The sequence below is a fragment of the Pungitius pungitius genome, unplaced genomic scaffold, assembly GCF_949316345.1.
Source record: "Pungitius pungitius unplaced genomic scaffold, fPunPun2.1 scaffold_25, whole genome shotgun sequence".
In the NCBI taxonomy this organism is placed as follows: domain Eukaryota; kingdom Metazoa; phylum Chordata; class Actinopteri; order Perciformes; family Gasterosteidae; genus Pungitius; species Pungitius pungitius.
The window spans coordinates 418493-433509 of record NW_026909837.1 but is presented as its reverse complement, the minus strand read 5'-3'; the positions used below and the strand labels follow the sequence as shown (position 1 = coordinate 433509).

The following is a 15017-nucleotide window of genomic DNA, read 5'->3' as shown; positions in this document are numbered from 1 at the left end:
TGTGATCAAAGTCAAATCCTGATGAAGCCGTCAGACCAAGATCATCTGCAAAGAGCAGAGGGCCATATGCCCAATGCCAAACAAGCCGCCGTTTCCGTGGTGTAGTGGTCATCACGTTCGCCTCACACGCGAAAGGTCCCCAGTTCGAAACTGGGCGGAAACAATATCGTCTTTTTTTTGGTTTACTCTGCAGCGGAATATCTTCTCTCGATTGGTCATTAAAGACCACTCGTCTAGTTTCTGCAAAATTCAACTCTCTGATGAAGCCAACAGATTTATTCGTGGCTTATTAACAAGAAACTCCCCGTCAGGGAATCGAACCCTGGTCTTCTGCGTGACAAGCAGAGATACTGTCCACTATACTAACGAGGACTCCTTGAGTATATTTAATTGGCAGGTATCTGGCCGGGGTTAAGAGGAGGTATGCACTATAATTCTGTATTATTGGGGATGAACATCACTCCGGGCCAACGTTGAGAATTTCTCCACTCCTTGGCTGAGAACCACGGTCTCGTACATGTATGTAGGAGCTGACTTCCATCCCAACCTCTTTACAAATGTCTTCAAACTCTTTCATTGTGATCAAAGTCAACTCCTGATGAAGCCGTCAGACCAAGATCATCTGCAAAGAGCAGAGGGCCATATGCCCAATGCTAAACAAGCCGCCGTTTCCGTGGTGTAGTGGTCATCACGTTCGCCTCACACGCGAAAGGTCCCCAGTTCGAAACTGGGCGGAAACACTCCAGGCTGACGTTGAGCTTTTCTCCACTCCTTGGCTGAGAACCACGCCCTTGTACATGTATGTAGGAGCTGACTTCCATCCCAACCTCTTTACAAATGTCTTCAAACTCTTTCATTGTGATCAAAGTCAACTCCTGATGAAGCCGTCAGACCAAGATCATCTGCAAAGAGCAGAGGGCCATATGCCCAATGCCAAACAAGCCGCCGTTTCCGTGGTGTAGTGGTCATCACGTTCGCCTCACACGCGAAAGGTCCCCAGTTCGAAACTGGGCGGAAACAATATCGTTTTTTTTTTGGTTTACTCTGCAGCGGAATATCTTCTCTCGATTGGTCATTAAAGACCACTCGTCTAGTTTCTGCAAAATTTAACTCTCTGATGAAGCCAACAGATTTATTCGTGGCTTATTAACAAGAAACTCCCCGTCAGGGAATCGAACCCTGGTCTTCTGCGTGACAAGCAGAGATACTGTCCACTATACTAACGAGGACTCCTTCAGTATATTTAATTGGCAGGTATCTGGCCGGGGTTAAGAGGAGGTATGCACTATAATTCTGTATTATTGGGGATGAACATCACTCCGGGCCAACGTTGAGAATTTCTCCACTCCTTGGCTGAGAACCACGGTCTCGTACATGTATGTAGGAGCTGACTTCCATCCCAACCTCTTTACAAATGTCTTCAAACTCTTTCATTGTGATCAAAGTCAAATCCTGATGAAGCCGTCAGACCAAGATCATCTGCAAAGAGCAGAGGGCCATATGCCCAATGCCAAACAAGCCGCCGTTTCCGTGGTGTAGTGGTCATCACGTTCGCCTCACACGCGAAAGGTCCCCAGTTCGAAACTGGGCAGAAACAATATCGTCTTTTTTTTGGTTTACTCTGCAGCGGAATATCTTCTCTCGATTGGTCATTAAAGACCACTCGTCTAGTTTCTGCAAAATTCAACTCTCTGATGAAGCCAACAGATTTATTCGTGGCTTATTAACAAGAAACTCCCCGTCAGGGAATCGAACCCTGGTCTTTTGCGTGACAAGCAGAGATACTGTCCACTATACTAACGAGGACTCCTTGAGTATATTTAATTGGCAGGTATCTGGCCGGGGTTAAGAGGAGGTATGCACTATAATTCTGTATTATTGGGGATGAACATCACTCCGGGCCAACGTTGAGAATTTCTCCACTCCTTGGCTGAGAACCACGGTCTCGTACATGTATGTAGGAGCTGACTTCCATCCCAACCTCTTTACAAATGTCTTCAAACTCTTTCATTGTGATCAAAGTCAAATCCTGATGAAGCCGTCAGACCAAGATCATCTGCAAAGAGCAGAGGGCCATATGCCCAATGCCAAACAAGCCGCCGTTTCCGTGGTGTAGTGGTCATCACGTTCGCCTCACACGCGAAAGGTCCCCAGTTCGAAACTGGGCGGAAACAATATCGTCTTTTTTTTGGTTTACTCTGCAGCGGAATATCTTCTCTCGATTGGTCATTAAAGACCACTCGTCTAGTTTCTGCAAAATTCAACTCTCTGATGAAGCCAACAGATTTATTCGTGGCTTATTAACAAGAAACTCCCCGTCAGGGAATCGAACCCTGGTCTTTTGCGTGACAAGCAGAGATACTGTCCACTATACTAACGAGGACTCCTTGAGTATATTTAATTGGCAGGTATCTGGCCGGGGTTAAGAGGAGGTATGCACTATAATTCTGTATTATTGGGGATGAACATCACTCCGGGCCAACGTTGAGAATTTCTCCACTCCTTGGCTGAGAACCACGGTCTCGTACATGTATGTAGGAGCTGACTTCCATCCCAACCTCTTTACAAATGTCTTCAAACTCTTTCATTGTGATCAAAGTCAAATCCTGATGAAGCCGTCAGACCAAGATCATCTGCAAAGAGCAGAGGGCCATATGCCCAATGCCAAACAAGCCGCCGTTTCCGTGGTGTAGTGGTCATCACGTTCGCCTCACACGCGAAAGGTCCCCAGTTCGAAACTGGGCGGAAACAATATCGTCTTTTTTTTGGTTTACTCTGCAGCGGAATATCTTCTCTCGATTGGTCATTAAAGACCACTCGTCTAGTTTCTGCAAAATTCAACTCTCTGATGAAGCCAACAGATTTATTCGTGGCTTATTAACAAGAAACTCCCCGTCAGGGAATCGAACCCTGGTCTTCTGCGTGACAAGCAGAGATACTGTCCACTATACTAACGAGGACTCCTTGAGTATATTTAATTGGCAGGTATCTGGCCGGGGTTAAGAGGAGGTATGCACTATAATTCTGTATTATTGGGGATGAACATCACTCCGGGCCAACGTTGAGAATTTCTCCACTCCTTGGCTGAGAACCACGGTCTCGTACATGTATGTAGGAGCTGACTTCCATCCCAACCTCTTTACAAATGTCTTCAAACTCTTTCATTGTGATCAAAGTCAACTCCTGATGAAGCCGTCAGACCAAGATCATCTGCAAAGAGCAGAGGGCCATATGCCCAATGCTAAACAAGCCGCCGTTTCCGTGGTGTAGTGGTCATCACGTTCGCCTCACACGCGAAAGGTCCCCAGTTCGAAACTGGGCGGAAACACTCCAGGCTGACGTTGAGCTTTTCTCCACTCCTTGGCTGAGAACCACGCCCTTGTACATGTATGTAGGAGCTGACTTCCATCCCAACCTCTTTACAAATGTCTTCAAACTCTTTCATTGTGATCAAAGTCAACTCCTGATGAAGCCGTCAGACCAAGATCATCTGCAAAGAGCAGAGGGCCATATGCCCAATGCCAAACAAGCCGCCGTTTCCGTGGTGTAGTGGTCATCACGTTCGCCTCACACGCGAAAGGTCCCCAGTTCGAAACTGGGCGGAAACAATATCGTTTTTTTTTTGGTTTACTCTGCAGCGGAATATCTTCTCTCGATTGGTCATTAAAGACCACTCGTCTAGTTTCTGCAAAATTTAACTCTCTGATGAAGCCAACAGATTTATTCGTGGCTTATTAACAAGAAACTCCCCGTCAGGGAATCGAACCCTGGTCTTCTGCGTGACAAGCAGAGATACTGTCCACTATACTAACGAGGACTCCTTGAGTATATTTAATTGGCAGGTATCTGGCCGGGGTTAAGAGGAGGTATGCACTATAATTCTGTATTATTGGGGATGAACATCACTCCGGGCCAACGTTGAGAATTTCTCCACTCCTTGGCTGAGAACCACGGTCTCGTACATGTATGTAGGAGCTGACTTCCATCCCAACATCTTTACAAATGTCTTCAAACTCTTTCATTGTGATCAAAGTCAAATCCTGATGAAGCCGTCAGACCAAGATCATCTGCAAAGAGCAGAGGGCCATATGCCCAATGCCAAACAAGCCGCCGTTTCCGTGGTGTAGTGGTCATCACGTTCGCCTCACACGCGAAAGGTCCCCAGTTCGAAACTGGGCGGAAACAATATCGTCTTTTTTTTGGTTTACTCTGCAGCGGAATATCTTCTCTCGATTGGTCATTAAAGACCACTCGTCTAGTTTCTGCAAAATTCAACTCTCTGATGAAGCCAACAGATTTATTCGTGGCTTATTAACAAGAAACTCCCCGTCAGGGAATCGAACCCTGGTCTTTTGCGTGACAAGCAGAGATACTGTCCACTATACTAACGAGGACTCCTTGAGTATATTTAATTGGCAGGTATCTGGCCGGGGTTAAGAGGAGGTATGCACTATAATTCTGTATTATTGGGGATGAACATCACTCCGGGCCAACGTTGAGAATTTCTCCACTCCTTGGCTGAGAACCACGGTCTCGTACATGTATGTAGGAGCTGACTTCCATCCCAACCTCTTTACAAATGTCTTCAAACTCTTTCATTGTGATCAAAGTCAAATCCTGATGAAGCCGTCAGACCAAGATCATCTGCAAAGAGCAGAGGGCCATATGCCCAATGCCAAACAAGCCGCCGTTTCCGTGGTGTAGTGGTCATCACGTTCGCCTCACACGCGAAAGGTCCCCAGTTCGAAACTGGGCGGAAACAATATCGTCTTTTTTTTGGTTTACTCTGCAGCGGTATATCTTCTCTCGATTGGTCATTAAAGACCACTCGTCTAGTTTCTGCAAAATTCAACTCTCTGATGAAGCCAACAGATTTATTCGTGGCTTATTAACAAGAAACTCCCCGTCAGGGAATCGAACCCTGGTCTTCTGCGTGACAAGCAGAGATACTGTCCACTATACTAACGAGGACTCCTTGAGTATATTTAATTGGCAGGTATCTGGCCGGGGTTAAGAGGAGGTATGCACTATAATTCTGTATTATTGGGGATGAACATCACTCCGGGCCAACGTTGAGAATTTCTCCACTCCTTGGCTGAGAACCACGGTCTCGTACATGTATGTAGGAGCTGACTTCCATCCCAACCTCTTTACAAATGTCTTCAAACTCTTTCATTGTGATCAAAGTCAAATCCTGATGAAGCCGTCAGACCAAGATCATCTGCAAAGAGCAGAGGGCCATATGCCCAATGCCAAACAAGCCGCCGTTTCCGTGGTGTAGTGGTCATCACGTTCGCCTCACACGCGAAAGGTCCCCAGTTCGAAACTGGGCGGAAACAATATCGTCTTTTTTTTGGTTTACTCTGCAGCGGAATATCTTCTCTCGATTGGTCATTAAAGACCACTCGTCTAGTTTCTGCAAAATTCAACTCTCTGATGAAGCCAACAGATTTATTCGTGGCTTATTAACAAGAAACTCCCCGTCAGGGAATCGAACCCTGGTCTTTTGCGTGACAAGCAGAGATACTGTCCACTATACTAACGAGGACTCCTTGAGTATATTTAATTGGCAGGTATCTGGCCGGGGTTAAGAGGAGGTATGCACTATAATTCTGTATTATTGGGGATGAACATCACTCCGGGCCAACGTTGAGAATTTCTCCACTCCTTGGCTGAGAACCACGGTCTCGTACATGTATGTAGGAGCTGACTTCCATCCCAACCTCTTTACAAATGTCTTCAAACTCTTTCATTGTGATCAAAGTCAAATCCTGATGAAGCCGTCAGACCAAGATCATCTGCAAAGAGCAGAGGGCCATATGCCCAATGCCAAACAAGCCGCCGTTTCCGTGGTGTAGTGGTCATCACGTTCGCCTCACACGCGAAAGGTCCCCAGTTCGAAACTGGGCGGAAACAATATCGTCTTTTTTTTGGTTTACTCTGCAGCGGAATATCTTCTCTCGATTGGTCATTAAAGACCACTCGTCTAGTTTCTGCAAAATTCAACTCTCTGATGAAGCCAACAGATTTATTCGTGGCTTATTAACAAGAAACTCCCCGTCAGGGAATCGAACCCTGGTCTTCTGCGTGACAAGCAGAGATACTGTCCACTATACTAAAGAGGACTCCTTGAGTATATTTAATTGGCAGGTATCTGGCCGGGGTTAAGAGGAGGTATGCACTATAATTCTGTATTATTGGGGATGAACATCACTCCGGGCCAACGTTGAGAATTTCTCCACTCCTTGGCTGAGAACCACGGTCTCGTACATGTATGTAGGAGCTGACTTCCATCCCAACCTCTTTACAAATGTCTTCAAACTCTTTCATTGTGATCAAAGTCAACTCCTGATGAAGCCGTCAGACCAAGATCATCTGCAAAGAGCAGAGGGCCATATGCCCAATGCTAAACAAGCCGCCGTTTCCGTGGTGTAGTGGTCATCACGTTCGCCTCACACGCGAAAGGTCCCCAGTTCGAAACTGGGCGGAAACACTCCAGGCTGACGTTGAGCTTTTCTCCACTCCTTGGCTGAGAACCACGCCCTTGTACATGTATGTAGGAGCTGACTTCCATCCCAACCTCTTTACAAATGTCTTCAAACTCTTTCATTGTGATCAAAGTCAACTCCTGATGAAGCCGTCAGACCAAGATCATCTGCAAAGAGCAGAGGGCCATATGCCCAATGCCAAACAAGCCGCCGTTTCCGTGGTGTAGTAGTCATCACGTTCGCCTCACACGCGAAAGGTCCCCAGTTCGAAACTGGGCGGAAACAATATCGTTTTTTTTTTGGTTTACTCTGCAGCGGAATATCTTCTCTCGATTGGTCATTAAAGACCACTCGTCTAGTTTCTGCAAAATTTAACTCTCTGATGAAGCCAACAGATTTATTCGTGGCTTATTAACAAGAAACTCCCCGTCAGGGAATCGAACACTGGTCTTCTGCGTGACAAGCAGAGATACTGTCCACTATACTAACGAGGACTCCTTCAGTATATTTAATTGGCAGGTATCTGGCCGGGGTTAAGAGGAGGTATGCACTATAATTCTGTATTATTGGGGATGAACATCACTCCGGGCCAACGTTGAGAATTTCTCCACTCCTTGGCTGAGAACCACGGTCTCGTACATGTATGTAGGAGCTGACTTCCATCCCAACATCTTTACAAATGTCTTCAAACTCTTTCATTGTGATCAAAGTCAAATCCTGATGAAGCCGTCAGACCAAGATCATCTGCAAAGAGCAGAGGGCCATATGCCCAATGCCAAACAAGCCGCCGTTTCCGTGGTGTAGTGGTCATCACGTTCGCCTCACACGCGAAAGGTCCCCAGTTCGAATCTGGGCGGAAACAATATCGTCTTTTTTTTGGTTTACTCTGCAGCGGAATATCTTCTCTCGATTGGTCATTAAAGACCACTCGTCTAGTTTCTGCAAAATTCAACTCTCTGATGAAGCCAACAGATTTATTCGTGGCTTATTAACAAGAAACTCCCCGTCAGGGAATCGAACCCTGGTCTTTTGCGTGACAAGCAGAGATACTGTCCACTATACTAACGAGGACTCCTTGAGTATATTTAATTGGCAGGTATCTGGCCGGGGTTAAGAGGAGGTATGCACTATAATTCTGTATTATTGGGGATGAACATCACTCCGGGCCAACGTTGAGAATTTCTCCACTCCTTGGCTGAGAACCACGGTCTCGTACATGTATGTAGGAGCTGACTTCCATCCCAACCTCTTTACAAATGTCTTCAAACTCTTTCATTGTGATCAAAGTCAAATCCTGATGAAGCCGTCAGACCAAGATCATCTGCAAAGAGCAGAGGGCCATATGCCCAATGCCAAACAAGCCGCCGTTTCCGTGGTGTAGTGGTCATCACGTTCGCCTCACACGCGAAAGGTCCCCAGTTCGAAACTGGGCAGAAACAATATCGTCTTTTTTTTGGTTTACTCTGCAGCGGAATATCTTCTCTCGATTGGTCATTAAAGACCACTCGTCTAGTTTCTGCAAAATTCAACTCTCTGATGAAGCCAACAGATTTATTCGTGGCTTATTAACAAGAAACTCCCCGTCAGGGAATCGAACCCTGGTCTTCTGCGTGACAAGCAGAGATACTGTCCACTATACTAACGAGGACTCCTTCAGTATATTTAATTGGCAGGTATCTGGCCGGGGTTAAGAGGAGGTATGCACTATAATTCTGTATTATTGGGGATGAACATCACTCCGGGCCAACGTTGAGAATTTCTCCACTCCTTGGCTGAGAACCACGGTCTCGTACATGTATGTAGGAGCTGACTTCCATCCCAACCTCTTTACAAATGTCTTCAAACTCTTTCATTGTGATCAAAGTCAAATCCTGATGAAGCCGTCAGACCAAGATCATCTGCAAAGAGCAGAGGGCCATATGCCCAATGCCAAACAAGCCGCCGTTTCCGTGGTGTAGTGGTCATCACGTTCGCCTCACACGCGAAAGGTCCCCAGTTCGAAACTGGGCGGAAACAATATCGTCTTTTTTTTGGTTTACTCTGCAGCGGTATATCTTCTCTCGATTGGTCATTAAAGACCACTCGTCTAGTTTCTGCAAAATTCAACTCTCTGATGAAGCCAACAGATTTATTCGTGGCTTATTAACAAGAAACTCCCCGTCAGGGAATCGAACCCTGGTCTTCTGCGTGACAAGCAGAGATACTGTCCACTATACTAACGAGGACTCCTTGAGTATATTTAATTGGCAGGTATCTGGCCGGGGTTAAGAGGAGGTATGCACTATAATTCTGTATTATTGGGGATGAACATCACTCCGGGCCAACGTTGAGAATTTCTCCACTCCTTGGCTGAGAACCACGGTCTCGTACATGTATGTAGGAGCTGACTTCCATCCCAACCTCTTTACAAATGTCTTCAAACTCTTTCATTGTGATCAAAGTCAAATCCTGATGAAGCCGTCAGACCAAGATCATCTGCAAAGAGCAGAGGGCCATATGCCCAATGCCAAACAAGCCGCCGTTTCCGTGGTGTAGTGGTCATCACGTTCGCCTCACACGCGAAAGGTCCCCAGTTCGAAACTGGGCGGAAACAATATCGTCTTTTTTTTGGTTTACTCTGCAGCGGAATATCTTCTCTCGATTGGTCATTAAAGACCACTCGTCTAGTTTCTGCAAAATTCAACTCTCTGATGAAGCCAACAGATTTATTCGTGGCTTATTAACAAGAAACTCCCCGTCAGGGAATCGAACCCTGGTCTTCTGCGTGACAAGCAGAGATACTGTCCACTATACTAACGAGGACTCCTTGAGTATATTTAATTGGCAGGTATCTGGCCGGGGTTAAGAGGAGGTATGCACTATAATTCTGTATTATTGGGGATGAACATCACTCCGGGCCAACGTTGAGAATTTCTCCACTCCTTGGCTGAGAACCACGGTCTCGTACATGTATGTAGGAGCTGACTTCCATCCCAACCTCTTTACAAATGTCTTCAAACTCTTTCATTGTGATCAAAGTCAACTCCTGATGAAGCCGTCAGACCAAGATCATCTGCAAAGAGCAGAGGGCCATATGCCCAATGCCAAACAAGCCGCCGTTTCCGTGGTGTAGTGGTCATCACGTTCGCCTCACACGCGAAAGGTCCCCAGTTCGAAACTGGGCGGAAACACTCCAGGCTGACGTTGAGCTTTTCTCCACTCCTTGGCTGAGAACCACGCCCTTGTACATGTATGTAGGAGCTGACTTCCATCCCAACCTCTTTACAAATGTCTTCAAACTCTTTCATTGTGATCAAAGTCAACTCCTGATGAAGCCGTCAGACCAAGATCATCTGCAAAGAGCAGAGGGCCATATGCCCAATGCCAAACAAGCCGCCGTTTCCGTGGTGTAGTGGTCATCACGTTCGCCTCACACGCGAAAGGTCCCCAGTTCGAAACTGGGCGGAAACAATATCGTTTTTTTTTTGGTTTACTCTGCAGCGGAATATCTTCTCTCGATTGGTCATTAAAGACCACTCGTCTAGTTTCTGCAAAATTTAACTCTCTGATGAAGCCAACAGATTTATTCGTGGCTTATTAACAAGAAACTCCCCGTCAGGGAATCGAACCCTGGTCTTTTGCGTGACAAGCAGAGATACTGTCCACTATACTAACGAGGACTCCTTGAGTATATTTAATTGGCAGGTATCTGGCCGGGGTTAAGAGGAGGTATGCACTATAATTCTGTATTATTGGGGATGAACATCACTCCGGGCCAACGTTGAGAATTTCTCCACTCCTTGGCTGAGAACCACGGTCTCGTACATGTATGTAGGAGCTGACTTCCATCCCAACCTCTTTACAAATGTCTTCAAACTCTTTCATTGTGATCAAAGTCAAATCCTGATGAAGCCGTCAGACCAAGATCATCTGCAAAGAGCAGAGGGCCATATGCCCAATGCCAAACAAGCCGCCGTTTCCGTGGTGTAGTGGTCATCACGTTCGCCTCACACGCGAAAGGTCCCCAGTTCGAAACTGGGCAGAAACAATATCGTCTTTTTTTTGGTTTACTCTGCAGCGGAATATCTTCTCTCGATTGGTCATTAAAGACCACTCGTCTAGTTTCTGCAAAATTCAACTCTCTGATGAAGCCAACAGATTTATTCGTGGCTTATTAACAAGAAACTCCCCGTCAGGGAATCGAACCCTGGTCTTCTGCGTGACAAGCAGAGATACTGTCCACTATACTAACGAGGACTCCTTCAGTATATTTAATTGGCAGGTATCTGGCCGGGGTTAAGAGGAGGTATGCACTATAATTCTGTATTATTGGGGATGAACATCACTCCGGGCCAACGTTGAGAATTTCTCCACTCCTTGGCTGAGAACCACGGTCTCGTACATGTATGTAGGAGCTGACTTCCATCCCAACCTCTTTACAAATGTCTTCAAACTCTTTCATTGTGATCAAAGTCAAATCCTGATGAAGCCGTCAGACCAAGATCATCTGCAAAGAGCAGAGGGCCATATGCCCAATGCCAAACAAGCCGCCGTTTCCGTGGTGTAGTGGTCATCACGTTCGCCTCACACGCGAAAGGTCCCCAGTTCGAAACTGGGCGGAAACAATATCGTCTTTTTTTTGGTTTACTCTGCAGCGGTATATCTTCTCTCGATTGGTCATTAAAGACCACTCGTCTAGTTTCTGCAAAATTCAACTCTCTGATGAAGCCAACAGATTTATTCGTGGCTTATTAACAAGAAACTCCCCGTCAGGGAATCGAACCCTGGTCTTCTGCGTGACAAGCAGAGATACTGTCCACTATACTAACGAGGACTCCTTGAGTATATTTAATTGGCAGGTATCTGGCCGGGGTTAAGAGGAGGTATGCACTATAATTCTGTATTATTGGGGATGAACATCACTCCGGGCCAACGTTGAGAATTTCTCCACTCCTTGGCTGAGAACCACGGTCTCGTACATGTATGTAGGAGCTGACTTCCATCCCAACCTCTTTACAAATGTCTTCAAACTCTTTCATTGTGATCAAAGTCAAATCCTGATGAAGCCGTCAGACCAAGATCATCTGCAAAGAGCAGAGGGCCATATGCCCAATGCCAAACAAGCCGCCGTTTCCGTGGTGTAGTGGTCATCACGTTCGCCTCACACGCGAAAGGTCCCCAGTTCGAAACTGGGCGGAAACAATATCGTCTTTTTTTTGGTTTACTCTGCAGCGGAATATCTTCTCTCGATTGGTCATTAAAGACCACTCGTCTAGTTTCTGCAAAATTCAACTCTCTGATGAAGCCAACAGATTTATTCGTGGCTTATTAACAAGAAACTCCCCGTCAGGGAATCGAACCCTGGTCTTCTGCGTGACAAGCAGAGATACTGTCCACTATACTAACGAGGACTCCTTGAGTATATTTAATTGGCAGGTATCTGGCCGGGGTTAAGAGGAGGTATGCACTATAATTCTGTATTATTGGGGATGAACATCACTCCGGGCCAACGTTGAGAATTTCTCCACTCCTTGGCTGAGAACCACGGTCTCGTACATGTATGTAGGAGCTGACTTCCATCCCAACCTCTTTACAAATGTCTTCAAACTCTTTCATTGTGATCAAAGTCAACTCCTGATGAAGCCGTCAGACCAAGATCATCTGCAAAGAGCAGAGGGCCATATGCCCAATGCCAAACAAGCCGCCGTTTCCGTGGTGTAGTGGTCATCACGTTCGCCTCACACGCGAAAGGTCCCCAGTTCGAAACTGGGCGGAAACAATATCGGTTTTTTTTTGGTTTACTCTGCAGCGGAATATCTTCTCTCGATTGGTCATTAAAGACCACTCGTCTAGTTTCTGCAAAATTCAACTCTCTGATGAAGCCTACAGATTTATTCGTGGCTTATTAACAAGAAACTCCCCGTCAGGGAATCGAACCTTGGTCTTCTGCGTGACAAGCAGAGATACTGTCCACTATACTAACGAGGACTCCTTGAGTATATTTAATTGGCAGGTATCTGGCCGGGGTTAAGAGGAGGTATGCACTATAATTCTGTATTATTGGGGATGAACATCACTCCGGGCCAACGTTGAGAATTTCTCCACTCCTTGGCTGAGAACCACGGTCTCGTACATGTATGTAGGAGCTGACTTCCATCCCAACCTCTTTACAAATGTCTTCAAACTCTTTCATTGTGATCAAAGTCAACTCCTGATGAAGCCGTCAGACCAAGATCATCTGCAAAGAGCAGAGGGCCATATGCCCAATGCCAAACAAGCCGCCGTTTCCGTGGTGTAGTGGTCATCACGTTCGCCTCACACGCGAAAGGTCCCCAGTTCGAAACTGGGCGGAAACACTCCAGGCTGACGTTGAGCTTTTCTCCACTCCTTGGCTGAGAACCACGCCCTTGTACATGTATGTAGGAGCTGACTTCCATCCCAACCTCTTTACAAATGTCTTCAAACTCTTTCATTGTGATCAAAGTCAACTCCTGATGAAGCCGTCAGACCAAGATCATCTGCAAAGAGCAGAGGGCCATATGCCCAATGCCAAACAAGCCGCCGTTTCCGTGGTGTAGTGGTCATCACGTTCGCCTCACACGCGAAAGGTCCCCAGTTCGAAACTGGGCGGAAACAATATCGTTTTTTTTTTGGTTTACTCTGCAGCGGAATATCTTCTCTCGATTGGTCATTAAAGACCACTCGTCTAGTTTCTGCAAAATTCAACTCTCTGATGAAGCCTACAGATTTATTCGTGGCTTATTAACAAGAAACTCCCCGTCAGGGAATCGAACCTTGGTCTTCTGCGTGACAAGCAGAGATACTGTCCACTATACTAACGAGGACTCCTTGAGTATATTTAATTGGCAGGTATCTGGCCGGGGTTAAGAGGAGGTATGCACTATAATTCTGTATTATTGGGGATGAACATCACTCCGGGCCAACGTTGAGAATTTCTCCACTCCTTGGCTGAGAACCACGGTCTCGTACATGTATGTAGGAGCTGACTTCCATCCCAACCTCTTTACAAATGTCTTCAAACTCTTTCATTGTGATCAAAGTCAAATCCTGATGAAGCCGTCAGACCAAGATCATCTGCAAAGAGCAGAGGGCCATATGCCCAATGCCAAACAAGCCGCCGTTTCCGTGGTGTAGTGGTCATCACGTTCGCCTCACAGGCGAAAGGTCCCCAGTTCGAAACTGGGCGGAAACAATATCGTCTTTTTTTTGGTTTACTCTGCAGCGGAATATCTTCTCTCGATTGGTCATTAAAGACCACTCGTCTAGTTTCTGCAAAATTCAACTCTCTGATGAAGCCAACAGATTTATTCGTGGCTTATTAACAAGAAACTCCCCGTCAGGGAATCGAACCCTGGTCTTCTGCGTGACAAGCAGAGATACTGTCCACTATACTAACGAGGACTCCTTGAGTATATTTAATTGGCAGGTATCTGGCCGGGGTTAAGAGGAGGTATGCACTATAATTCTGTATTATTGGGGATGAACATCACTCCGGGCCAACGTTGAGAATTTCTCCACTCCTTGGCTGAGAACCACGGTCTCGTACATGTATGTAGGAGCTGACTTCCATCCCAACCTCTTTACAAATGTCTTCAAACTCTTTCATTGTGATCAAAGTCAAATCCTGATGAAGCCGTCAGACCAAGATCATCTGCAAAGAGCAGAGGGCCATATGCCCAATGCCAAACAAGCCACCGTTTCCGTGGTGTAGTGGTCATCACGTTCGCCTCACACGCGAAAGGTCCCCAGTTCGAAACTGGGCGGAAACAATATCGTTTTTTTTTTGGTTTACTCTGCAGCGGAATATCTTCTCTCGATTGGTCATTAAAGACCACTCGTCTAGTTTCTGCAAAATTTAACTCTCTGATGAAGCCAACAGATTTATTCGTGGCTTATTAACAAGAAACTCCCCGTCAGGGAATCGAACCCTGGTCTTCTGCGTGACAAGCAGAGATACTGTCCACTATACTAACGAGGACTCCTTCAGTATATTTAATTGGCAGGTATCTGGCCGGGGTTAAGAGGAGGTATGCACTATAATTCTGTATTATTGGGGATGAACATCACTCCGGGCCAACGTTGAGAATTTCTCCACTCCTTGGCTGAGAACCACGGTCTCGTACATGTATGTAGGAGCTGACTTCCATCCCAACCTCTTTACAAATGTCTTCAAACTCTTTCATTGTGATCAAAGTCAACTCCTGATGAAGCCGTCAGACCAAGATCATCTGCAAAGAGCAGAGGGCCATATGCCCAATGCTAAACAAGCCGCCGTTTCCGTGGTGTAGTGGTCATCACGTTCGCCTCACACGCGAAAGGTCCCCAGTTCGAAACTGGGCGGAAACACTCCAGGCTGACGTTGAGCTTTTCTCCACTCCTTGGCTGAGAACCACGCCCTTGTACATGTATGTAGGAGCTGACTTCCATCCCAACCTCTTTACAAATGTCTTCAAACTCTTTCATTGTGATCAAAGTCAACTCCTGATGAAGCCGTCAGACCAAGATCATCTGCAAAGAGCAGAGGGCCAT

The 15017-nt window shown here is 46.3% G+C and overlaps 24 non-coding genes across 24 annotated transcripts; all 24 read left to right on the top strand.

The window, feature by feature from the left end:
• The first annotated feature begins 90 nt into the window (after nucleotides 1-90).
• trnav-cac (transfer RNA valine (anticodon CAC)) lies at nucleotides 91-163 on the top strand. The gene has a single exon. It is a non-coding gene; the product is annotated as a tRNA-Val (tRNA).
• A 504-nt stretch (nucleotides 164-667) lies between these two features.
• trnav-cac (transfer RNA valine (anticodon CAC)) lies at nucleotides 668-740 on the top strand. The gene has a single exon. It is a non-coding gene; the product is annotated as a tRNA-Val (tRNA).
• Nucleotides 741-947: 207 nt separating this feature from the next.
• Nucleotides 948-1020, top strand: trnav-cac (transfer RNA valine (anticodon CAC)). Its single transcript has one exon. It is a non-coding gene; the product is annotated as a tRNA-Val (tRNA).
• Nucleotides 1021-2101: 1081 nt separating this feature from the next.
• trnav-cac (transfer RNA valine (anticodon CAC)) lies at nucleotides 2102-2174 on the top strand. The gene has a single exon. It is a non-coding gene; the product is annotated as a tRNA-Val (tRNA).
• A 504-nt stretch (nucleotides 2175-2678) lies between these two features.
• On the top strand, nucleotides 2679-2751 carry trnav-cac (transfer RNA valine (anticodon CAC)). The gene has a single exon. It is a non-coding gene; the product is annotated as a tRNA-Val (tRNA).
• A 504-nt stretch (nucleotides 2752-3255) lies between these two features.
• trnav-cac (transfer RNA valine (anticodon CAC)) lies at nucleotides 3256-3328 on the top strand. The gene has a single exon. It is a non-coding gene; the product is annotated as a tRNA-Val (tRNA).
• Nucleotides 3329-3535: 207 nt separating this feature from the next.
• trnav-cac (transfer RNA valine (anticodon CAC)) lies at nucleotides 3536-3608 on the top strand. The gene has a single exon. It is a non-coding gene; the product is annotated as a tRNA-Val (tRNA).
• Nucleotides 3609-4112: 504 nt separating this feature from the next.
• On the top strand, nucleotides 4113-4185 carry trnav-cac (transfer RNA valine (anticodon CAC)). Its single transcript has one exon. It is a non-coding gene; the product is annotated as a tRNA-Val (tRNA).
• A 504-nt stretch (nucleotides 4186-4689) lies between these two features.
• Nucleotides 4690-4762, top strand: trnav-cac (transfer RNA valine (anticodon CAC)). The gene has a single exon. It is a non-coding gene; the product is annotated as a tRNA-Val (tRNA).
• A 504-nt stretch (nucleotides 4763-5266) lies between these two features.
• On the top strand, nucleotides 5267-5339 carry trnav-cac (transfer RNA valine (anticodon CAC)). The gene has a single exon. It is a non-coding gene; the product is annotated as a tRNA-Val (tRNA).
• Nucleotides 5340-5843: 504 nt separating this feature from the next.
• On the top strand, nucleotides 5844-5916 carry trnav-cac (transfer RNA valine (anticodon CAC)). Its single transcript has one exon. It is a non-coding gene; the product is annotated as a tRNA-Val (tRNA).
• Nucleotides 5917-6420: 504 nt separating this feature from the next.
• trnav-cac (transfer RNA valine (anticodon CAC)) lies at nucleotides 6421-6493 on the top strand. Its single transcript has one exon. It is a non-coding gene; the product is annotated as a tRNA-Val (tRNA).
• Nucleotides 6494-7277: 784 nt separating this feature from the next.
• trnav-cac (transfer RNA valine (anticodon CAC)) lies at nucleotides 7278-7350 on the top strand. The gene has a single exon. It is a non-coding gene; the product is annotated as a tRNA-Val (tRNA).
• A 1081-nt stretch (nucleotides 7351-8431) lies between these two features.
• Nucleotides 8432-8504, top strand: trnav-cac (transfer RNA valine (anticodon CAC)). The gene has a single exon. It is a non-coding gene; the product is annotated as a tRNA-Val (tRNA).
• Nucleotides 8505-9008: 504 nt separating this feature from the next.
• Nucleotides 9009-9081, top strand: trnav-cac (transfer RNA valine (anticodon CAC)). The gene has a single exon. It is a non-coding gene; the product is annotated as a tRNA-Val (tRNA).
• A 504-nt stretch (nucleotides 9082-9585) lies between these two features.
• On the top strand, nucleotides 9586-9658 carry trnav-cac (transfer RNA valine (anticodon CAC)). The gene has a single exon. It is a non-coding gene; the product is annotated as a tRNA-Val (tRNA).
• A 207-nt stretch (nucleotides 9659-9865) lies between these two features.
• On the top strand, nucleotides 9866-9938 carry trnav-cac (transfer RNA valine (anticodon CAC)). Its single transcript has one exon. It is a non-coding gene; the product is annotated as a tRNA-Val (tRNA).
• Nucleotides 9939-11019: 1081 nt separating this feature from the next.
• Nucleotides 11020-11092, top strand: trnav-cac (transfer RNA valine (anticodon CAC)). The gene has a single exon. It is a non-coding gene; the product is annotated as a tRNA-Val (tRNA).
• Nucleotides 11093-11596: 504 nt separating this feature from the next.
• trnav-cac (transfer RNA valine (anticodon CAC)) lies at nucleotides 11597-11669 on the top strand. The gene has a single exon. It is a non-coding gene; the product is annotated as a tRNA-Val (tRNA).
• A 504-nt stretch (nucleotides 11670-12173) lies between these two features.
• Nucleotides 12174-12246, top strand: trnav-cac (transfer RNA valine (anticodon CAC)). The gene has a single exon. It is a non-coding gene; the product is annotated as a tRNA-Val (tRNA).
• Nucleotides 12247-12750: 504 nt separating this feature from the next.
• Nucleotides 12751-12823, top strand: trnav-cac (transfer RNA valine (anticodon CAC)). Its single transcript has one exon. It is a non-coding gene; the product is annotated as a tRNA-Val (tRNA).
• Nucleotides 12824-13030: 207 nt separating this feature from the next.
• trnav-cac (transfer RNA valine (anticodon CAC)) lies at nucleotides 13031-13103 on the top strand. Its single transcript has one exon. It is a non-coding gene; the product is annotated as a tRNA-Val (tRNA).
• A 1081-nt stretch (nucleotides 13104-14184) lies between these two features.
• Nucleotides 14185-14257, top strand: trnav-cac (transfer RNA valine (anticodon CAC)). The gene has a single exon. It is a non-coding gene; the product is annotated as a tRNA-Val (tRNA).
• Nucleotides 14258-14761: 504 nt separating this feature from the next.
• Nucleotides 14762-14834, top strand: trnav-cac (transfer RNA valine (anticodon CAC)). The gene has a single exon. It is a non-coding gene; the product is annotated as a tRNA-Val (tRNA).
• The last annotated feature ends 183 nt before the right edge of the window (nucleotides 14835-15017 follow it).